Consider the following 25,349-nt stretch of genomic DNA (forward strand, 5'->3'; position numbering starts at 1 on the left):
GATCAGGTGTGCAGTCTACAGAGTTTCCACGTCTCACAGCTCGTTCTTGTATTTTTGGGTATTTGTCAGATCACTGTGTGCGCTCTGATCGCTAAGCACACTGTGTTTCTGGATTGCCTTCATAACACCTGTCATTAGCATACATAACACACCTCTAACCTTGACACACCCCTAACCCTAATCCCAACCCTATTCCCAACTGTAAATGTAATCTAAACCCTAACCGTAACTTTAGCCCCAACCCTAACTGTAGCCTTAACCCTAGCCCCAACCCTAACCCTAACCCTAATGGGAAAATGGAAATAAATACATTTTTTTAATTTTTCCCTAACTAAGGGGGTGATGAAGGGGGGTTTGATTTACTTTTATAGCAGGTTTTTTAGCGGATTTTTATGATTGGCAGCCGTCACACACTGAAAGACGCTTTTTATTGCAAAAAATATTTTTCGCGTTACCACATTTTGAGAGCTATAATTTTTCCATATTTTGGTCCACAGAGTCATTTGAGGTCTTGTTTTTTGTGGGACGAGTTGACGTTTTTATTGGTAACATTTTCGGGCACGTGACATTTTTTGATCGCTTTTTATTCCGATTTTTGTGAGGCAGAATGACCAAAAACAAGCTATTCATGAATTTCTTTTGGGGGAGGCGTTTATACCGTTCCGAGTTTGGTAAAATTGATAAAGCAGTTTTATTCTTCGGGTCAGTACGATTACAGCGACACTTCATTTATATCATTTTTTTTATGTTTTGGCACTTTTATACGATAAAAACTATTTTATAGAAAAAATAATTATTTTTGCATCGATTTATTCTCAGGACTATAACTTTTTTATTTTTTTGCTGATGATGCTGTATGGCGGCTAGTTTTTTGCGGGACAAGATGACGTTTTCAGCGGTACCATGGTTATTTATATCTGTCTTTTTGATCGCGTGTTATTCCACTTTTTGTTCCGTGGTATGATAATAAAGCGTTGTTTTTTGCCTCTTTTTTTTTTTTTTCTTACGGTGTTGACTGAAGAGGTTAACTAGTGGGCCAGTTTTATAAGTCGGGCCGTTACGGACGCGGCGATACTAAATATGTGTACTTTTAGTGTTGTTTTCTTTATTTAGATAAAGAAATGTATTTATGGGAATATGTATATATATTTTTCATTATTTAGGAATTTTTTTTATTTTATTTTTTTTAATTTTTTACTTTGTCCCAGGGGGGGACATCACAGATCAGTGATCTGACAGTTTGCACAGCACTCTGTCAGATCACCGCAGGCTTCAAAGTGCCTGCTCTGAGCAGGCTCTGTGAAGCCACCTCCCTCCCTGCAGGACCCGGATGCCGCGGCCATCTTGGATCCGGGCCTGCTACAGGGATGGAGGCAGGGAGACCCTGCGATGCTTCTCTGTACCGCCGGCACATCGCGATCATGTTTGATCACGGTGCGCCGGGGGTTAATGTGCCGGGAGCGGTCCGTGACCGCTCCTGGCACATAGTGCCGGATGTCAGCTGCGATAGGCAGCTGACACCCGGCCGCGGTCGGCCGCGCTCCCCCCGTGAGCGCGGCCGATCGCATATAACGTACTATCCCGTCAGTGGTCATAGGGGCCCACCCCACCTCGACGGGATAGTACATCTAATGTCAGAAAGGGGTTAAGGGGTTACTAGTCATTGGGGTCCTTCTGGTGCCACTTTGCTCTCAAGTAGAGATGAACGAACATCGTCGGCTCCCTCCTTATTCGGCAATCTACAGCGCTTACCGAGAAGCTGCAGCAGGAACCCGGATACATGGCGCGCGCCGGCTGATCAGCTGTTCGGTGCCGCAGCTGCATGTGTCGCGGCTGTGTCACAATCATGACATGCATGGAGAGCCTGTGTGTTGTGACACAGTCGCGACACAAGCAGCTGCGGTACCGAACAGCTGATCAGCCGGCACGCGCCATGTATCCGGGTTCCCGATGCTGCTGCTTCAATAAGCGCTATAGCTTGCCGAATAAGGAGGGAGCCGATGATGTTCGATCATCTCTACTCTCAAGTTCCATCTTTCTGCTCCTACAACAGAGAAAAAGAGAACTAAGAACACCAGTGTGAACGTAGGGCTCGGGGAACTGATCAAAACACTTTTTGCATCTGCAGTTGTAATAGTCTATATGATAAAAAACAAGAAGGGAACTATAAAGTTAGAACGTTTCTAAACTGTTCATTAATAGCCATTGGGGACTGTTATTATTTGAACCTGGAAAACCCTTTTACAAGGTAAAGAAAAAAGAACTATTAAAAGTTTCAGTAAAAAGCTTTCAACTTTCAAAAGACAAACAATACATGGGTAAAAAAGCAATAGCATCTGGGAGCTGAGTAGTCAGTCATTCTTATTAAACGGGAAAGTTTAACCTTCAGTTCATCTGCCGCATTACACTTCAAACCACCAATTGTGTTTCCTGCTTTTTTTGATCAGATACCAGATGATATCCTCGGCATTTATCTCTATACTCCAGCATTCTTCAAGCTGCATTTTTTTCGGTCTATAGGCTTTGTAATAAAACAATAATCCTTTCAGAATCGACTCCAGTTACTTTTAAATAGTAATTTGGAAACAGTGATTTATTATATTATGTTCATGTGTTGGTTTTTTGTTTTCTATGCAGCTGCGCTCCCATATTGTCAGTTTAGTTCAAGAACAAGGGACCGAAGAGCGAGGAAGTGAACAGTGTGATTACTGGCTCAGTGGTTAGCACTGCAGCCTTACAGCGCTGGGGTCCAGGGGTCAATCCCACCAAGGACAATCCCAGCAAGGCGTTTATAGCTTATCTCCGTGTTTCCTCCAGGTTCTCTGGTTTCCCTCTATATTCTAAAGACATACTGATAGGGAATTTAGATGCTGAGCCCCTTTGGGGACAGTGATGATAATCTCTGTAAAGTGCTGCGGAATAAGATCTACTATATAATTGTCTAAGGGTCACTTCCATCTGTCTGTCCTTCTGTCTGTCACAGATATTCAGTGGTCGCGGCCTCTGTCTGTCATGGAATCCAAGTCGCTGATTGGTCTCGCCAGCTGCCTATCATGGCTGTCACGGCCACAGTCCGATTAGTCCCTCCCTACTCCCCTGCAGTCAGCGCCCGGCGCCCGTTCCATACTCCCCGCAGTCACCACTCACACAGGGTTAATGCCAGCGGTAACGGACTGCGTTATGCCGCGGGTAACTCACACCGTTACCGCCGCTATTAACCCTGTGTGACCAAGTTTTTACTATTGATGCTGCGTATGCAGCATCAATAGTAAAAACATCTTATGTTAAAAATAATAAAAAATCATTATATACTCACCTTTCACGACGCTCCGGTGACCGCTCCATGCAAGCGGCAGGTTCCGGTGCCAAGGATGGTATGGGAGAAGAACCTGCCATGATGTCACGGTCATGTGACCGCGACGTCATCACAGGTCCTGCGCGAGTAGGACCTGCCTTGACGTCACAGTCATGTGACCGCGACGTCATCACAGGTCCTGCGCGCTAGCGTGAGAAGGACCTGCCATGACGTCACGGTCATGTGACCGAACTACAAGGGGCCCTCGGAAGGCGAGTATATGTTTATTTTTTATTTTTTAACCTGTGACATACGTGGCTGAGCAATATACTACGTAACTGGCCAATATACTACGTGGCTCTGTGCTGTATACTACGTCGCTGTGCAATATACTATGTGGCTCTGTGCTGTATACTATGTCGCTGTGCAATATACTATGTGGCTCTGTGCTGTATACTACGTCACTGGGCAATATACTATGTGACACATTATACTTCTACTTCTTGTACAGATACAAAGAACATTATTCAACCCCCAGTGAAAAATAACATTTATTAGTAAAATTTACGAACTTTCTGTACACAATAAAATAAACAATCACAGTTTAATTAACTCAACATAGCTAATATAAGGGTTTCAGATCGTCTGCACATACCCTAAGTGGTTTCTCCAAATTCAACCCAAAATGCCACTTTTAATAACTTCCGTTGTTTCACACCCTTTATGCTAAGTGTCTTTACTACTTAGTACAGGGTGGCCCATTTATATGGATACACCTAAATAAAATGGGAATGGTTGGTGATATCAACTTCCTTTTTGTGGCACATAAGTATATGGGAGGGGGAAAACTTTTCAAGATGAGTGGTGACCATGCCGGCCATTTTGGATCCAACTTTAATTTTTCCAATGGGAAGAGGGTCATGTGACACATCAATCTTATTGAGAATTTCACAAGAAAAACAATGGCGTGCTTGGTTTCAACTTAACTTTATTGTTTCGTGAGTTATTTACACGTTTATGAGCACTTATAAAATGTGTTCAAAGTGCTGCCCATTGTGTTGGAAACTGCTCATGTAGGAATGCACCACCACATTATGGGTGTCAAGTCCGAGCATTCCTACATGAACAGTTACCTGGAAAGTGGATTGGTCGTCGTGGGCCAGTTGCATGGCCACCAACGTCTCCCGACCTGACCCCTTTAGACTTATATCTCTGGGGTCATCTGAAGGCAATTTTCTATGCTGTGAAGATATGAGATGTGCTAGCATTTCTTCTGCGGTATTGCTATCAGTGTGTCAAGAGTGGGAAAAGAGGGTTGCATTGATGATCCAACACAATTGGCAGCACTTTGAACACATTTTATAAGTGGTCATAAACTTGGAAATAACTAATAAAAGAATAAAGCTACATTAGAACCAAGCACACCATTGTTTTTCTTGTGAAATTATCAATATGTTTGTTGTGTCATCTTTCCATTGGAAAAAATAAAGTTGGATCAAACATTGCTGACTTCAAAATGGCCACCATGGTCACCACCCATCTTGAAAAGTTTTCCCCCTCCCATATACTAATGTGCCACAAACAGGGAGTTGATATCACCAACCATTGCCATTTTATTTAGGTGTATCCATATAAATGGCACACCCTGAAGAGAACCTCAAGCTGTTATGATCTGCTGCAAACATGATAAACTGCCAGACACCAGCTTCTGGAATTGTTCCTTAGGAATGTTAGCCCATTCCTCATGGGCTATGGTCTCCAGGTCACTAATATGCTGTGTAAGATAGCGCTTACTGCATGTCACGGATTGTCACGGATCCCACTCCGTGATGTCACTAATTTGTCACGTACCCACTTCTCAGCACGTGACTTGGGGGTTGTGCCTGCAAGGGTAAATCTATCTCCCCTCTCTTAGTCCAGCATTCAACCTCTGTCCTATGCTGTAATGGGAGCATAAATCACACACCGACCCAGGCCACACACCTGCTCATGCACGCTGCCAAAATTACTATTACCCATGGGAGAATGCACCCAGTGGTTAAAAAAAAAAAAAGACCTGCCATGACTTCACGGCCATGTGACGCCATCAGGCGCCAGGACTACAAGGGGCCTTCGGAAGGTGAGTATATGTTTATTTTTTATTTTAAGTCTTTTTTTAACCACGCATATAGTGCCCACATTGCTATCTACTACGTGGGCTGTGTTACATACTGTGTGGGCTCTGTTATATACTACATCTCTGTGCTATAGACTATGTAGCTGGGCAATATACAACGTGACTGTGCAATATACAACGTGACTGTCCAATATACATGGCTGTGCAATAATATACTATGTGGCTGTGCAATATATTACGTGCTCTGTGTTATATACTACGTCGACTGTGCAATATACTACGTGGCTCTGTTATATACACTATGTGGCTGTGCAATATACTACATAGCTATCCATATACTACGTGCCTCTACAATATACTACGTGGCTAGGTTATATACTACGTGGCTCTGCTATATACTACGTCGCTGACCAATATACTACATAGCTGTGCAATACACTACGTAGCTGTGCAATACACTATGTGATTGTGTTATATACTACGTGGCTGTGCAGTATACTATATGCCTGTACAATATACTACGTGGCTCTACAATATACTATGTGGCTGACCAATATACTACTGTACATACCTGTGCAATACACTACATGGTTATGTTATATACTACATGGCTGTGTTATATACTACATAGCTCTGCTATATACTACGTACGCTGTGTTACATACTACGTAGCTCTCTTATATACTACGTAGCTATGTTATATACTACGTCGGTTGTGTTATATACTACGTCACTGTGTTATATAGCACGTAGCCTGTGCTATATACTATCCGTATATATTCTAGAATACCTGATACGTTAGAATCGGGCCACCATCTAGTCACTCTTATATGATCCTCACTCAATCCCAGTTTATGATTTTTCCCCGAGCGTCCAACAGTCTCAATTATGTGCCCAAACACGTTCGATTGGCTTTCCCACATTTTGAACTTTCAGAAACAACCTGAAAACTTATCTCTTCAGGAAAGTTTACAGGCTGCAATAACCCTGTTGTCCCTCCGCACCATCGGAGCTGTGGTAGTGCTGAGGTGGTGGTGCAACCTCCCAAACTACTGTGGTGTGTTTCCTCATTACCCTGAAGATTTTAAGTCTATGTGGTGGGTTCCCCTCTGTACCAGTCTGTTTACTTTACATTTGTAATATGTATTTAACCCTTTGCACATGTACAGCACCATAGAATTAATGGGGATTTAACCCCTTCACGCTGCAGCCCATTTTCATTTTTGCTCCCCTGGATCCCAGAGCCATAACTTTTTTTGATTTTTGCATCAATATGGCCATGTGAGAGCTTGTTTTTTGAGGAACGAGTTGTACTTTTGAACAACACTATTGGTTTTACCATATCATGTACTGGAAAATGGGAACAAAATTCTAAGTGCGGTGAAATTGCAAAAAAAAAAAAAATGCAATTCCACAACTGTAATGCTAAACCTGATCTGCCATTATGGTTCCGCAGGTCATTACGAGTTCGTAGATACGAAACATGTATAGGTTGTTTTGATTTATGTGATGAAAAAAAAAATCCAAAGTTTGCTAAAAAAAATAAATAAATTAATCCATTTTTCGAGACCTGTACCATCTCCATCTTTTGGGATCTTGGGCTGGGTGAGGGCTTATTTTTTGCGTGGTGAGCTGATTTGATTGATACCATTTTTGTGTAGATACAATCTTTTGATCGACCGTTATTGCATTTTAATGCAATGTTGCGGAGACCAAAAAAAACGTAATCCCAATAGATTGTTTTATATCTTGATAGATCGGGCGATTCTGAACGCGCCGATACTAAGTATGTGTATTTTTATATATTTATTACATGTTTTATTTCGAATCGGGCGAATGGGGAGTGAGATAGATAGATAGATAGATAGATAGATAGATAGATAGATAGATAGATGCACACATGCACACAGTATATACAGTTATATGAAAAAGTTTGGGCACCCCCATTTATCTTAAGCTTAATGTTTTATAAAAATTGTTTTTTTTTGCAACAGCTATTTCAGTTTCATATATCTAATAACTGTTGGACACAGTAATAATAATAACAATAATTTTTATTTATATAGCGCCAACATATTCCGCAGCGCTTTACAAATTATAGAGGGGACTTGTACAGACAATAGACATTACAGCATAACAGAAATACAGTTCAAAACAGATACCAGGAGGAATGAGGGCCCTGCTCGCAAGCTTACAAACTATGAGGAAAAGGGGAGACACGAGAGGTGGATGGTAACAATTGCTTTAGTTATTCGGTAATGTTTCTGCCTTGAAATGAGGTTTATTGTACTAACAGAAAATGTACAATCTGCATTCAAACAAAATTTGACAGGTGCATAAGTATGGGCACCCTTATCATTTTCTTGTTTTATATACTCCTACCTACTTTTACTGACTTACTAAAGCACTTTTTTTGTTTTCTAACCTCATTGAGCTTTGAACTTCATCGCCAGGTGTATGCAATCATGAGAAAAGCTACTTAACCCCTTTCTGACCTCGGACGGGATAGTACATCCGAGGTCAGATCCCCTGCTTTGATGCAGGGCTCCAGCGGTGAGCCCGCACCACAGCCGGGACATGTCAGCTGTTTTGAACATGATCGGGGGTCGGCGATGCGTCTCCATTGTAACCATAGAGGTCCTTGAGACCTCTATGGTTACAGATCCCCGGCAGCTGTGAGCGCCACCCTGTGGTCGGCACTCACACCACACCTGCAATTCTGCTACATAGCAGCGAACAGCAGATCGCTGCTATGTAGCAGAGGCGATCGTGCTGTGCCTGCTTCTAGCCTCCCATGGAGGCTATTGAAGCATGGCAAAAGTTAAAAAAAGTTAAAAAAATAAAAAAAAATAAAAGTGATTTACACCCCCCTTTCGCCCCAATCAAAATAAATCAATTAAAAAAAAAATCAAATCTACACATATTTGGTATCGCCACGTTCAGAATCGCCCGATCTATCAATTAAAAAAAAGCATTAACCTGATCGTTAAACAGCATAGCGAGAAAAAAATTCGAAACGCCAGAATTACGTTTTTTTGGTCGCCACGACATTGCATTAAAATGCAATAACGGGCCATCAAAAGAACGTATCTGCACCAATATGCTATCATTAAAAACATCAGCTCGGCACGCAAAAAATAAGCCCTCACCCGACCCCAGATCATGAAAAATGGAGACGCTACGAGTATCGGAAAATGGCGCAATTTTTTTTTTTTTTGCAAAGTTTGGAATTTTTTTTCACCACTTAGGTAAAAAATAACCTAGTGATGTTAGGTGTCTATGAACTCGTAATACATTTCAAAACCCTGACCGGCACATCCAAACATAGACTCAGTGTGAACAGGTGCTGAACCTAGAGTCGCCAACTCGTATATAGTTAAGTAAATAAGGCAGCACACTGCAGCGCTAAAACATGTAAACTTGAAAACACGAAATTTGAACTGCATTACTGCACTAGAAATATGAAAAATTACAGCAGGTCCAATACCCCTCCACAGAGAGAGAGAATTTTAGTCTAAGAAGAGGTTTCACATGTACCCATTCAGATGGAGACGTTTATTCTCAGCGAGGTAAGGCTAGTTTTAGGACCTGGTATAAGAGAGATGCCGTAAAGGGGCTACCAGGTACACATAAAATTGGCCATTTTTATGCGCTAAAAGCTCTCATTTTTCATATTTCTAGTGCAGTAATGCAGTTCAAATTTCGTGTTTTCAAGTTTACATGTTTTAGCGCTGCAGTGTGCTGCCTTATTTACTTAACTATGAACTCGTAATGAGCTGGAGAATCATAATGTCAGGTCAGTTTTAGCATTTAGTGAACCTAGCAAAAAAGCCAAACAAAAAACTAGTGTGGGATGGCACTTTTTTGCAATTTCACCGAACTTGGAATTTTTTTCCCGTTTTCTAGTACACGACATGCTAAAACCAATGATGTCGTTCAAAAGTAAAATCTAAATCTCCGAGCACTAAAAAATACTCGGAGGACACCCGAGCATGCTCGGGAAATCTCAAGTAACGAGTATATTCGCTCATCACTAGCGCTGACCTCTGGGCGGCGCTCATAGCAATCCAGCAATGACAACCTCAGGGGTCTGCTGAAGACCCTGGGTTGTCGTGCCAACCCATCAGCGATCCGTGGTCATGTGACACGGGCGCCGACGGGCAGGATTAGTGACTCACTTGTGGCGCGATCACATTACATGCCACTGTCAAATTTGACAGCGGCATTTACCAGGTTAAAGCCGAGGGTGGATCGCAATTCCACCCACGGCTGTTAGGGGCACATGTCAGCTGATGAAATCACCTGACATGGGCCGGGAAAGATGTGGGCTCAGAGGGAGAGACACGACATGTGTCGTACATGTACGGCGCATGTTGTGAAGAAGTTAAAATAAAATATTAATTTTTAACAAAGCAAGTGAAGCAGTTTTAATGTACACCCCAATAGGAGCAAATCCTGAGATTATGTTAAAATCTCTTGAAATAGACTTCTATCTTCTACTAAGTATTAGCATCTAACCTTTCACACAGAGCTATTAAAGAGGTTATCCGACCCCGAAATCTACATCATTTTTTTAAACTTATATGTGCTGTATTGTGATATACAACACCCCTATACATTTTTTCTGCCTTTCGTTCCTCCTTTCACTTCATTCCCTGCACCCACTTTGTTTATCTGCGCCTCTACCAAACTTAAAGGGAACCTGTCACCCCCCCCCAGGCCCACCTTGTGCAGCAGTAATGCTGCATTCTGACAGGTGGCTCTTTTAGTTATTGGTGCTGTAACTGCAGAAATAATCCGTTTTGTAATTTGTCCTAAATGCCTTTCTTCAGTCCTGGAGGCAGGCCTTTCCCACCTGCTGCAGATGCCACACAGCCGTCACTCAAGTCTTCTTGGCGCCGGGCGCCGCCTCCTCAGCGCTGTTTTGAAATCAGCCGGCGCCTGCCCTCTTCTGTCATGCCTTGGGCATGCGCAGTGAGCGCTGCCCGTCCTCATATGCAGTCCAGCTGACTGCGCCTGTGCGGCTGCCCTGCCTGTGAATCCCAGCCCCGCAGTGTGAATAAATCAGAAGACACTGCGGGGCTGGGATTCACAGGCAGGGCGGCCGCACAGGCGCAGTCAGCTAGACTGCATATGAGAACAGAGGACGGGCAGCGCTCACTGCGCCTGCCCAAGGCATGACAAAAGAGCGCAGGCGCCGGCTGATTTCAAAACAACGCTGAGCAGGCGGCGCCCGGCGCCAAGAAGACTTGAGTGACGGCTGTGTGGCGTCTGCAGCAGGGGGGGAAAGACCTGCCTCCAGGACTGAAGAAAGATATTTAGGACAAATTACAAAACGGATTATTTCTGCAGTTACAGCACCAATAATTAAAAGAGCCACCTGCACAAGGTGGGCCTGGGGGGGGGGGGGGGTGACAGGTTCCCTTTAACAGTTCCCTCACAGCCACAGCAGGAACCGCCCTACGCACACTCATTGGCTGCCAGTGTACACAGCCCCTGCGCTGACCTGTCATCACTCCAGTATTGGAAATAACAGAACAGTGATCCTGCCCTGTTCTGTGGCTGAATTCACTCCTGTGGTCACAAGTGGTATTGCAGCCTCTGGGCTTCCTCCCTCAGGTGTTTTGGTGAGCTCGTTGGCTGCCTTGCTATTTAACTCCACCTGAGTCTGTCTTCCTTGCTCCTTGTCAATGTTCCAGTGTTGGATCTGAGCTACTGCATCTTTCCTGTGGCCTGCTGCTCTGCTAGATAAGTGTTACTTTGTTTTTGTTTCCGTTTTTTCTGTCCAGCTGTGCTATTCTCTTTTGCTGGAAGCTCTGAGACGCAAAGGGTGCACCGCCGTGCCGTTAGTTCGGCACGGTGGGTCTTTTTGCCCCCCTTTGCGTGGTTCTGCTTTAGGGTTTTTTGTAGACTGCATAGTTCTCTTTGCTATCCTCGCTCTGTCTAGAATATCGGGCCTCACTTTGCTGAATCTATTTCATTCCTACGTTTTGTCTTTTCATCTTGCTAACAGTCATTATATGTAGGGGGCTGCCTATTCCTTTGGGGTATTTCTCTGAGGCAAGTCAGGCTTGTATTTCTATCTTCAGGCTAGTCAGCTCCTCAGGCAGTGCCGAGTTGCATAGGTAGTGTTAGGCGCAATCCACTGCTGCTTTTAGTTGTGTGAGGATAGGTTCAGGTATTGCAGTCTGCAGAGATTCCACGTCTCAGAGCTTGTTCTATTGTTTTTGGGTTATTGCCATATCACTGTATGTGCGCTGATTACTGCACACTGTGTTGCCTGATAGCACAGCATAACAGTACAAGGAGCCAAACCAATGATTCTCAATAGAGGGAAAAAAGAAGTCCTGACATCATTTTTTTTTTCCTCAGCTCTGTCTTCAGTTTTTTTTTTTTTTTTTCCCCCTAGACATTAGAGTGCTTCAGGACACAGCTGTGGACATGGATATTCAGGCTCTGTGCTCCTCAATGGATAATCTCGTTATAAATGTACAAAAGATTCAAGATACAATTGATCAGAAATCTATGCTAGAACCAAGAATTCCTATTCCTGATTTGTTTTTTGGTGACAGAACTAAGTTCCTGAGCTTCAAAAATAATTGTAAGCTATTTCTGGCCTTGAAACCTCATTCTTCTGGTAATCCTATTCAACAGGTTTTGATTATTATTTCTTTTTTGCGCGGCGACCCACAGGACTGGGCGTTTTCTCTTGCGCCAGGAGACCCTGCATTGAGTAATGTTGATGCGTTTTTCCAGGCGCTTGGATTGCTTTACGATGAGCCTAATTCAGTGGATCAGGCTGAGAAAAATTTGCTGGCTTTATGCCAGGGTCAGGATGATGTAGAAGTATATTGTCAGAAATTTAGGAAGTGGTCAGTACTCACTCTGTGGAATGAATCTGCACTGGCGGCTTGGTTCAGAAAGGGTCTCTCTGAAGCTTTTAAGGATGTCATGGTGGGATTTCCTATGCCTGCTGGTTTGAATGAGTCTATGTCCTTGGCCATTCAGATCGGTCGTCGCTTGCGCGAGCGTAAATCTGTGCACCATCTGGCGGTATTGTCTGAGAGTAAACCTGAGCCTATGCAGTGCGACAGGACTATGACTAAGGTTGAACGGCAAGAACACAGACGTCTGAACAGGCTGTGTTTCTACTGTGGTGATTCCACTCATGCTATTTCTAATTGTCCTAAGCGCACTAGGCGGTTCGATAGCTCTGCCGTCATTGGTACTGTACAGTCCAAATTCCTTCTGTCCATTACCTTGATATGCTCTTTGTCATCGTATTCTGTCATGGCGTTTGTGGATTCAGGCGCTGCCCTGAATCTGATGGATTTGGATTATGCTAAACGTTGTGGATTTTTCTTGGAGCCTTTGCGGTGTCCTATTCCGTTGAGAGGAATTGATGCTACACCTTTGGCCAAGAATAAACCTCAATACTGGGCCCAGCTGACCATGTGCATGGCTCCTGCACATCAGGAAGTTATTCGCTTTCTGGTACTGCATAATCTGCATGATGTGGTCGTGTTGGGGTTGCCATGGCTACAAACCCATAATCCAGTATTAGATTGGAACTCTATGTCGGTAACTAGCTGGGGTTGTCAGGGAGTACATGGTGATGTTCCATTTTTGTCTATTTCGTCATCCATTCCTTCTGATATCCCAGAGTTCTTGTCTGACTTTCAGGATGTATTTGAAGAGCCCAAGTCTGATGCCCTACCTCCGCATAGGAATTGTGATTGTGCTATCAATTTGATTCCTGGTAGTAAATTCCCTAAGGGTCGTTTATTTAATTTGTCCGTGCCTGAACACACCGCTATGCGCAGTTATGTGAAAGAATCCCTGGAGAAGGGACATATTCGCCCATCGTCATCACCATTGGGAGCAGGGTTCTTTTTTGTAGCCAAAAAGGATGGTTCGCTAAGACCGTGTATTGATTACCGCCTTCTTAATAAGATCACTGTTAAGTTTCAGTATCCCTTGCCATTGATATCTGACTTGTTTGCTCGGATTAAGGGGGCTAGTTGGTTTACTAAGATTGATCTTTGTGGTGCGTATAATCTGGTGAGAATCAGGCAGGGAGATGAATGGAAAACGGCATTTAATACGCCCGAGGGTCATTTTGAGTATCTGGTGATGCCGTTCGGACTTGCCAATGCTCCATCTGTTTTTCAGTCTTTTATGCATGACATTTTCCGTGAGTATCTGGATAAATTCCTGATTGTTTACTTGGATGACATTTTGATCTTCTCAGATGATTGGGAGTCTCATGTGAAGCAAGTCAGAATGGTTTTTCAGGTCCTGCGTGCTAATTCCTTGTTCATGAAGGGATCAAAGTGTCTCTTCAGTGTGCAGAAAGTTTCATTTTTGGGGTTCATCTTTTCCCCTTCTACTATCGAGATGGATCCGGTTAAGGTCCAGGCCATCCAGGATTGGACTCAGCCTACATCTCTGAAAAGTCTGCAGAAATTCCTGGGCTTTGCTAATTTTTATCGTCGCTTCATCTGTAATTTTTCTAGCATTGCCAGACCATTGACCGATTTGACCAAGAAGGGTGCTGATTTGGTTAATTGGTCTTCTGCTGCCGTGGAAGCTTTTCAGGAGTTGAAGCGTCGTTTTTGCTGTGCCCCTGTGTTGTGTCAACCAGATGTTTCTCTTCCGTTCCAGGTCGAGGTTGATGCTTCTGAGATTGGAGCAGGGGCGGTTTTGTCACAGAGAGGTTCTGGTTGCTCAGTGTTGAAACCATGTGCTTTCTTTTCCAGGAAATTTTCTGCTGCTGAGCGTAATTATGATGTGGGCAACCGAGAGTTGCTGGCCATGAAGTGGGCATTCGAGGAGTGGCGTCATTGGCTTGAGGGAGCTAAGCATCGCGTGGTGGTATTGACTGATCATAAGAATCTTACTTATCTCGAGTCTGCCAAGCGCTTGAATCCTAGACAGGCCAGTTGGTCGTTATTTTTTGCTCGTTTTGATTTTGTGATTTCGTACCTTCCGGGCTCTAAAAATGTGAAGGCGGATGCTCTGTCTAGGAGTTTTGTGCCCGACTCTCCGGGGTTATCTGAGCCGGCGAGTATCCTCAAGGAAGGAGTCATTGTGTCTGCCATCTCTCCTGATTTGCGGAGAGTGTTGCAGAAATTTCAGGTTAATAAACCTGATCGTTGTCCGGCCGAGAAACTGTTCGTCCCTGATAGGTGGACTAGTAAAGTTATCTCTGAACTTCATTGTTCGGTGCTGGCTGGTCATCCAGGAATCTTTGGTACCAGAGAGTTAGTGGCTAGATCCTTCTGGTGGCCATCTCTGTCACGGGATGTGCGTGCTTTTGTGCAGTCCTGTGGGATTTGTGCTAGGGCTAAGCCCTGCTGTTCACGTGCCAGTGGGTTGCTTTTGCCCTTGCCGGTCCCGAAGAGGCCTTGGACACATATTTCGATGGATTTCATTTCTGACCTTCCCGTTTCTCAAAAGATGTCGGTCATTTGGGTGGTCTGTGATCGCTTTTCTAAAATGGTCCATCTGGTGCCCTTGGTTAAATTGCCTTCCTCCTCTGATTTGGTGCCTTTGTTCTTCCAGCATGTGGTTCGTTTGCATGGCATTCCTGAGAATATTGTTTCTGACAGAGGTTCCCAGTTTGTCTCGAGGTTCTGGCGAGCCTTTTGTGGTAGGATGGGCATTGACCTATCTTTTTCCTCGGCCTTCCATCCTCAGACTAATGGCCAGACCGAACGAACCAATCAGACCTTGGAAACATATCTGAGATGTTTTGTTTCTGCTGACCAGGATGATTGGGTGTCATTTTTGCCGTTGGCCAGCTCGGCTACCTTGGTCTCTCCATTTTTCTGCAATTCTGGGTTCCATCCTCGTTTCTCTTCAGGACAGGTTGAGTCTTCGGACTGTCCTGGTGTGGATTCTGTGGTGGACAGGTTGCAGCAGATCTGGACTCAGGTAGTGGACAATTTGACCTTGTCCCAGGAGAAGGCTCAGCTTTTCGCTAATCGTAGACGCCGTGTGGGTCCCCGACTTCGTGTTGGGGATCTGGTTTGGTTATCTTCTCGTCATATTCCTATGAAGGTTTCCTCTCCTAAATTTAAACCTCGTTTTATTGGTCCGTATAGGATTTCTGAGATTCTCAATCCGGTGTCTTTTCGTCTGACCCTCCCAGACTCCTTTTCCATACATAATGTATTCCATAGGTCGTTGTTGAGAAGATACGTGGCACCTATGGTTCCATCTGTGGAGCCTCCTGCCCCTGTTTTGGTGGAGGGGGAATTGGAGTATATTGTGGAGAAAATTTTGGATTCTCGTGTCTCTAGACGGAAACTCCAGTATCTGGTCAAATGGAAGGGTTATGCTCAGGAGGATAATTCCTGGGTTTTTGCCTCTGATGTCCATGCCCCAGATCTTGTTCGTGCCTTTCATGTGGCTCATCCTGGTCGGCCTGGGGGTTCTGGTGAGGGTTCAGTGACCCCTCCTCAAGGGAGGGGTACTGTTGTGAATTCTGTGGCTGAATTCACTCCTGTGGTCACAAGTGGTATTGCAGCCTCTGGGCTTCCTCCCTCAGGTGTTTTGGTGAGCTCGTTGGCTGCCTTGCTATTTAACTCCACCTGAGTCTGTCTTCCTTGCTCCTTGTCAATGTTCCAGTGTTGGATCTGAGCTACTGCATCTTTCCTGTGGCCTGCTGCTCTGCTAGATAAGTGTTACTTTGTTTTTGTTTCCGTTTTTTCTGTCCAGCTGTGCTATTCTCTTTTGCTGGAAGCTCTGAGACGCAAAGGGTGCACCGCCGTGCCGTTAGTTCGGCACGGTGGGTCTTTTTGCCCCCCTTTGCGTGGTTCTGCTTTAGGGTTTTTTGTAGACTGCATAGTTCTCTTTGCTATCCTCGCTCTGTCTAGAATATCGGGCCTCACTTTGCTGAATCTATTTCATTCCTACGTTTTGTCTTTTCATCTTGCTAACAGTCATTATATGTAGGGGGCTGCCTATTCCTTTGGGGTATTTCTCTGAGGCAAGTCAGGCTTGTATTTCTATCTTCAGGCTAGTCAGCTCCTCAGGCAGTGCCGAGTTGCATAGGTAGTGTTAGGCGCAATCCACTGCTGCTTTTAGTTGTGTGAGGATAGGTTCAGGTATTGCAGTCTGCAGAGATTCCACGTCTCAGAGCTTGTTCTATTGTTTTTGGGTTATTGCCATATCACTGTATGTGCGCTGATTACTGCACACTGTGTTGCCTGATAGCACAGCATAACACTGCCCCATCTGTGGAAAGCAGTACAATCACTCCACTCCACATCTACAGTGGTGATCCCAGACATACAAGAACTGTGAGGTGTGTGTGTGTGTGTGTGTGTGTGTGTGTCTACATTCAAATGCTTCTCACTAAATTACGATATCAAACAGTTAATTTATTTCAGTTCTTCAACACAAAAAGTGAATCTCATTATGTAGAATCATTGTAAACAGAGTGATCTATTTCAAGTGTTTATTTCTGTCAACGTTGATTATGGCTTACAGCCAATGAAAACCCAAAAGTCATTATCTCAGTAAATTAGAATTCTTTATAACACCAGCTTGGAAAAATTATTTTACAATCTGAAATGTTAGCCTACTGAAATGTATGTTCAGTTATTGCACTCAATAATACTTGGTTGGGGCTCCTTTTGCATCAATTACTGCTGAGGTGTTATGGAAGCCCAGGTTGCTTTGATAGCAGCCTTCAGCTCATCTGCATTGTTTGGTCTGGTGTCTCATCTTTCTCTTGATAATACCCCTCAGATTCGCTATGGGGTTAAGGTCAGGCGAGTTTGCTGGTCAATCAAGCACAGTCATACTGTTGGTTTTAAACCAGGTATTGGTACTTTTGGCAGTGTGGACAGGTGCAAAGTCATGTTGGAGAATTAAATTTCCATCTCCAAAAAGCTTGTCGGCAGAGGGAAGCATGAAGTGCTCTAAAATTTCCTGGTACATGGCTGCGCTGACTTTGGTCTTGATAAAGCACAGTGGACCTACACCAGCAGATGACATGGCTCCCCAAACCATCACTGATTGTGGAAACTTTTTATATAGTGTATGTAAACTTCTGATTTCAACTGTACATCCAAGGCTTGTGTACTAAACACAAAACTTCACACTAGACCTCAAGCAGCTTGGATTGTCTGTCTCTCCACTCTTCCTCTGGACTCTGGGACCTTAAAGGGAATCTGTCACCCCCAAAATTGGCCTATAAACTAAGGCCACCAGCATCAGGGGCTTATCTACAACATTCTGTAATGCTGTAGATAAGCCCCCGATGTATCCTGAAAGATAAGAAAAACAAGTTATATGATACTCACCCAGGGGCAGTCCCACTGCCGTCCGGTCCGATGGGCATCACAGTCTAGGTCCGGCGGCTCCCATCTTCATACGATCACGTCCTCTTCTTGTCTTCTTGCCACGGCTACTGCGCAGGCGCACTGTCTGCCCGTTGTCTGTTGAGGGCAGCGTAAAGTACTGCAATGTGCAGGTGCTGGGCCTTTCTGACCTTTCCCAGTGCCTGCGCACTGCAGTACTTTGCTACTTTGCTCCTCAACAGGGCAGACAAAGTATGCCTGCACAGGAGCTGCAGCAAGAAGAGGACGTGATCGTATGAAAATGGGAGGCGCCGGACCCGGACCGCAACGCCCATTGGACCGGACCTGTTTTTCTTATTTTTCAGGATAAATCGGGCCTTATCTACAGCATTACAGAATGCTGTAGATAAGCCCCTTATGCTGGTGGACTCAGTTTATAGGCCATTTTTGGGGTGACAGATTCCCTTAATTTCCAAATGAAATGCAAAATTTACTTTGATCTGAAAACAACACCTTGGACCACTGAGCAACAGTCCAGTTCTTTTTCTCCTTGGCCCAGGTAAGACGATTCTGACATTGTCTATTGGTCATGAGTGGCTTGACACAAGGAATGCAACACTTGTAACCCATGTCCTGGATACGTCTGTGTGTGGTGGCTCTTGAAGCAATGACTCCAGCAGCAGTCCACTCCGTGTGAATCTCCTCCAAATTTTTGAATGGCCTTTTCTTAATCTTTTCATGGCTGCGGTTCTCCAGGTTGATTCTTCATCTTTTTCTACCACACTTTTCCCTTCCACTCAACTTCCCATTAATATGCTTGGATACAGCACTCTGTGAACAGCCAGCTTCTTTAGCAATGACCTTTTGTGGCTCACCCTCCTTGTGGAGTGTGTCAATGTCTGCCTTCTGGACATCTGTCAAGTCAGCAGTCTTCCCCATGATTGTGGAGCCTACTGATACAGACGAAGGGTCCTTTTTAAACACTCAGGAAGCCTTTGCAGGTGTTTTTTTGTTAATTATTCTAATTTGCTGAGATAATGACTTTTAGGTTTTCATTGGCTGTAAACCTTAATCATCAACATTAACAGAAATAAACAATTGAAATAGATCACACTGTTTGTAATGACTACATAATATATGAGATTCACTTTTTGTATTGAAGAACTGAAATAAATTAACTTTTTGAAGCTATTCTAATTTAGTGAGCACTTGTACATACTACATAATACACTTCAACTGATGCAGAACCTCAGTCTATAGTGTTGTATATCTACATGTATACATCATAATATACCTCATCTGCTGTAGAACCTCAGTTTATAGTGATGTGTGGATGGATGGATGGATAGATGGATGCACACATTACATTCACCTATGTAGAAGCCTTTTCCTTCCTGGTTTCTCCAATTATCTGACTCCATTCCCTGCTGCCTGGCACTGTATGCTACATGGGAGGAGGGAGCAGGAGTCGGGGAGGTTCTTGCAGAGACTGGAGTCCTGGTGTCGGTTGTGACGTTTACGACCAGTCTCTGCCAGACATGAGATCTCTAGGAGTGAGCAGTGCCTCCAGAATCAGGAGGGAGCTGCTCACATGACTAAGTGTGATATCTAGGACACCGTGCAGAATGCTGACAGGGAGTATATTACACACTGTGAGCATTCTGCATCCTAGGTACACACACAAATTATACACAAAGCCCGGACAACCTCTTTAAGGGAATCTGAATTTCAATCACCAGGTTTAATTTTCATGGCAATGATCAGCATAAAGGCGCAGTCAGATGGATGTATAAATTGGACTGCAGTGATTGGACTGACCGGCTGATCTCCAGAACCGGGCATGAGAATTTCAATGAAATATGTGAAGCTGTCACGCTTGGGTAGGTAGAGCTGCCGGCCAGTCCGAGCATTGCAGTCTGATCTGTGTCCGATGTGTAAGGATGTCTACCTGCACCCTCACATAAACATTACTGAAAGTTCCAAAACCCGTAGCACAAACTTACATTTATTCCAGCTATGGTGTCTGTTCTGCAACCAATTTGGTTTAGTGCCGCCACACTGTTGTATTGTCCTTTTAAGTTTTATGTGATGTTTAATATCCAAGAAGTGTCAATTTTCCTTGCAGAGATTGACATGCTAAGCATGCCACGATGAGGAGACTTAAAGCCGCAATGCTCCTCTGGGAAATATGCAAATTGTCTCTTTAGAGAGGAAGAGGACTAAAACTCTAGTGTCACCTATTGGAAGAAGCAATCCTAACACTCAATGTCGACCCTTTAACGAGCCTCGTCACATGACTTCGGATAATAGCCAAACCAGAATCTCAATTTGCAGACACTGTGTTTCGGGGTACTGCCCCTCATCAGTGCAGAGTGGAGATCTGATTTGGCTGTGTGAGAGGGGTCTGACCGTTATCTAAGAAGTAGCGTTTCTCCTTGTGGTGATTGACATGCTAAGCTGACTGTGATGAGCAGGCTTAAAGCCGCAATGCTCCTCTGGGAAATATGCAAATTGTCTCTTCAGAGAGGAAGAGGACTAGAACTCTAGTGCCACCTGTTGGTGTTTAACAAAGGAATTACCAACCTCAGGTCCCATAAATGAGGGATGGCTTTGCGGCTTTGTTTTGAGGCTATGCTATTTAAGCACAGCAAGCGAGCTCTTTGTGCAGCCGAAACCAAGCACAGACGTTTGTTATCCATTTAAGAAAGCAAATGGGAGCAGGCTCAAATTAACGGTTTAATTTATGTAATCAAAGCCTGTTGACTTGGCGATTAGAAAGCTTCTCTTCTGTTACTTCCGAAGTCTGGCTAAATGGCTCTTTAACGTTGCCAGGCCAATTAAGAGCACACAGACAAACATTAAAATATTAATTTCTGACTCTAGTTAATGATGTGGCTCTTTGGAAAGTCACATTTGAGAGTATTTGTCTGCTGGAACATGGAAACCTGCACATGGCAGTAGTCAAGGTAATGATATTGTTGAGTGGATAGTGCAGGCTATAGAGAGGGCTACTGAAAAGACTGACAAGACGCTGGGCATTTCGGAATGGCACTATTACCGTACCTACAATTACAATTTCCCCTGCAAAGTTGTTGAAATCTCTTCCACTTGTGAGCAAATCAGTAAGTGTGGAGTTTGTGTTTTGTCAGCAATGTTTCTGATGTATGTGAAATGAAGAGGGGACACGGCCCCAAAACAGAGGGAAGATTGTAAATGGTAATTTATGGTAAATAGGCATAAAGGAAAAGGAACGCTCTGTCATGGCGCGCACCACTTTTATCATATGGATTAGGCACTTTGTTTTGTTCATTCAATAAAGGGGCATGGCTTTGTGTAACAGGGGCAGTCTACTGAAAAGGGTTGTGGTAATTCTGCGTGTGAAGAAATGTGCCACATTTTCAGAAACAAAATCCTCCAACTAATAAGTGGTGTACTCGTAGTATAGACACACAGACTCAGTCTATCAACCAGTATAAGCCAATGTGATAAAGCTGGTGCATTTTAATGCTCTAAAAATTAGACCGTTTTAATAAATCTGCCCAATATTAAAAGAAAAATTAGAGAACAGGTTTTGTTTTCTTCAAGGTATTTTTCAGCTGATTAAAATTACATTTTAAAAGGCTCAGATGAATTAAAGGGAACCTGTCAGCAGCATTGTGCACAGTAACCTACACACAGTGTCTGGTCGGCGCCGTTATACTGATTACAATGATACCTGGGTTGATGAAATCCGTCTTGTGGTTGTCGTTTAATCTTTATTTTGGGTTAATGATATGCTCGTGCTCCGGGGCGGCCTGTGGGGGGTCTTCATGTGGTGCTCTGCTTAGGCGTTCATTAGTATTGCTTCTAACAGGTCCCTGATCCCTCACTGACCTGCCCCCTATTTTTACGTAATGATTATACATTATATATATCTATCTCTAAAAAAACAAACAAAAAAAAAAAACACCTGCAGCAGGCAGGTGCCGGCACCTGTGGAGCAGCATTATCGCATGTGTAATGTGCAGTTCACTGGTTTATGTCATGCTATAAATTCATCAGAAAAAAAGTGTGTGAAAATGGCGCCAGCCACGTCTGCACAGTAGCAGTTACCAGTGATTAGATAGCGCCCCTGCGCAGTAGCAGCTATCTTACTAGAGGAAAAAAATGTCCTCCTCCAAGATGGATTGCCGATAACTGCTACTGCACAGGCACAGCAAGCGCCATTTTCAGACATTATGTACCGTACATGCTCGAGTATAATTTGAGATTTTCAGCCCTTGTTTTAGGCTGATAGTGCCCCTCTCGGCTTATACAAAAGTCACCCCCACCAGTCTGTTCCCCCTCTCCCCCGATCCTTGTCTCTTCCCCGGGGGTGTTTCTTACCCCCTCCTTCACAGCAGCAGTGGAGCAGCGCGATCCTGTCATGTATGGAGTCCTGGAGGTAGCGGCGTGCTGGTAATGTATGGAGCTAGTGGTAGCAGTACGGCAGGTGGAGGCTATGGGAATATTCATAAGCCATAATGAGTGGGACCGGAAGTGAAGTGCACGCAGCGAAAATACAGGCCGCCTGCAACCTCCACCTGCTGTACGGCTACCGCTTGCCTCAACGACTGCTACAGCTGCTCCATACGTTACCGGCATGCTGCTACCTCCGGGACTCCATACATGACAGGATGGCGCTGCTCCACCGATGCAGCTGCTGTGAAGAAGTGGGTAAGAAACAACCCGGTGGGAGACTCGCAGATCGACGGGGAGAGGGGAGACTCATGGACCCAGTAGCTGCTGCATCTCCCTCCTCAGCGTATACTCGAGTCAATACGTTTTCCCAGTTTTTGAGGTAAAATTAGGTACCTCGGCTTATACTCGAGTATATACAGTATATAATATTCATTATGTAAAATAAGGGGCAGCTGACTGAGGGATCAGTGACCCGTCAGAAGCGCATACAGATGCATACCACATGAAGACCCGGCCCCGGAGCACAGGCATATCATTAAGGGTATGTGCACACGTTGCGGATTCTCTGCGGATCCGCAGCGTTTTTTGAGGTGCAGAAATGCTGCAGATCCGCAATTGATTTACAGTACAATGTAAATCAATGAGAAAAAAAAAATCAATGAGAAAACCGCAGCAAAAACGCACAAAAAACGCGACAAATCCGCAGGTGCGTTTTCTGCCAGGAGAGGTAGAATCCGCACCAGAAATTCCTAAGCCTAATCCGCAACGTGTGCACATTGCCTAAATGAAATCTGAAAATAAAGATTAAAAACAACCACAAAACGGATTTCATCAGGCAAGGTGTGACTGGAATCGGTATAACGGCGCCGACCTGACACTGTCTGCAGGTTACTGTGCACAATCCTGCTGACAGATTCCCCTTAGAAAGAACTCAAATGATACGTGGCAAACCTCGACAGGTCCAATTCCAATGCTTACCTGGCTCCAACTAAGCTTTGCTTTCAGGTCCCATCATTGTACAACGGAAATGCCTGCCTCGCTAATCGCAGACTGAGGAGGGTCATTGCCGCTGCTAGGGACTAACTGAGCAGGCATTTCTGGCTACTTCCAGGAAGCCAAGGCCGAGTCTAGAAAGAAAGAACCCAAGAGGAACTGGATGAACGCTGGAATGGGGCCTGCGGGGGATCGTTAGGCTATGTTCACACATAGCGTCCTGTCCCTGCGGGTTCTCCCGCAGCGGATTTGATAAATCTGCAGGGCAAAACAACTGCGGTTCTCCCTGCAGATTTATCGCGGTTTGTTCCGCGGTTTCCGCCTATACTATTGATGCTGCATATGCAGCAATATGCAGCATCAATAGTAATGTTAAAAATAATAAAAATTGGTTATACTCACCCTCTGACGTCCCGATCCCTCGGCGCTGCACCCGGCGGTCCGGTTCCAAAGATGCTGTACGAGAAGGACCCTTCGTGACGTCACGGTCATGTGACCGCGACGTCACCGAAGGTCCTGGTCGCACAGCAACTCTGACCGGACGGCCGCGTGCAGCGCTGACTTCAGAGGGTGAGTATAACATGATTTTTTATTTTTATTCTTTTTTTTAACCCCAAATATGGTTCCCAGGGCCTGGAGGAGAGTCTCCTCTCCTCCACCCCGGGTACCTTCCGCACATTATCCGCTTACTTCCCGCAACGTGGGCACAGCCCCATGCGGGAAGTAAGCGGTTCAATGTATTCCTATGGGTGCAGAATCGCAGCGATTCTGCACAAAGAAGTGACATGCTGCGGGTTTTAAACCGCTGCGTTCCCGCGCGGTTTTTCCCGCAGCATGTGCACAGCGGTTTGCGGTTTCCATAGGGTTTACATGTAAATGGAAACGCTATGGAAACTGCAGCGGACCCGCCGCGGCAAAATCGCTGCGGTTCCGCGGTAAAAACCGCAACGTGTGAATATAGCCTTAGGGTCAGTATCATCTGGTATTTTTAATTGGTCTGAGCCATTTTATACATAATTATGACCAGTTAGAAAAAGCCTTTAATTATGAAAATACAACCAACTGTATTTGGCTTGCCTGGCAGACTATTAAAGGGAATAGTCCGTTAATAAGCAGTTTTAAGTGATTCTGTCAACAAACAAAATGACTGTTCAAGCCAAGCACATGCGCCAGGTACACGCACGAAGTGACCAAACCGATCAGAGCACCTTTACTGACACTCTTACATTACGATAGCGGTCCTGATCTACATGATCAATGTAGAAAAGGGAATGTCAGAGCAGAGTCTGATTAGTGATGAGTGAACGTGCTGGGATAAAGTGTTATCTGAGCATGCTCGGGTGCTAACTGAGTGTCTTTGGCGTGCTCGAATAATATGTTCGAGTCTACTCAGCTGCATGTCTCACGGCTGTTACACAGCTGCAACACATGCTGGGATTACCTGTTTGTTTTGCAATCCCAGTATGTGTTGTGGCTGCCAAACAGCCATGAGGCATGCAGCCATGGGGACTTGAACATAATTTTCGAGCATGTCGTAGACACTCAGTTAGCACGTGAGCATGCTCAGATAACATCTTATCCGAACATGCTCGCTCACCACTAATGTTGCGGTTTGAGCTGAAGCCTATAACACTATGTGGTACTCTATTAGTAGTTGTGTATGCAGTGAACACCTACATAGGGAGACCCCCTCCTACAGGCTGCGCACACTGCGCCGGAGACATGTGGGGGCTGTGCCAGGAGACATTGGACGGGACTTTATTCGATGGTAGTTGGTGGGAGCAAGTAGTCTAGGATGATAATGGGGGTAACAGGACCATCTGACAGCCCCTCCTCAAGGTGCCATGTGGACTGCCCTGACACTCGACCAGACCGGTGAGACCAATACTGTGATTTTTCTGCAGGACACTGTAATGGAAGTTTCTTTTTGGCCTCATTGCAGCGCTGTGTATAGGACACATCTGTTGCCTTCTTGGATTTCGTCATAAATGACATGATACACGTTAAAGGGAACCTGTCACCCCCAAAAGTCGTATATGAGCCAAGCCCACCGGCATCAGAGGCTTATCTACAGCATTCTGTAGTGCCGTAGATAAGCCCCCGATGTATCCTGTAAGGTAAGAAAAAGAGGATAGATTATACTCCCCCAGGGGCGGTCCTGGTGCGATGGGCGTCACGGTCCGGTGCCTCCTAT

The 25,349-nt window shown here is 44.7% G+C and overlaps 1 protein-coding gene across 1 annotated transcript in view; it reads right to left on the reverse strand.

Moving 5' to 3' along the window:
• Positions 1–25,349, reverse strand: part of FBXW8 (F-box and WD repeat domain containing 8) — a 213,055-nt gene that overhangs the window by 186,450 nt on the left and 1,256 nt on the right. The window lies entirely within an intron of this gene.

Source organism: Ranitomeya imitator, chromosome 1, assembly GCF_032444005.1.
Source record: "Ranitomeya imitator isolate aRanImi1 chromosome 1, aRanImi1.pri, whole genome shotgun sequence".
NCBI lineage: Eukaryota > Metazoa > Chordata > Amphibia > Anura > Dendrobatidae > Ranitomeya > Ranitomeya imitator.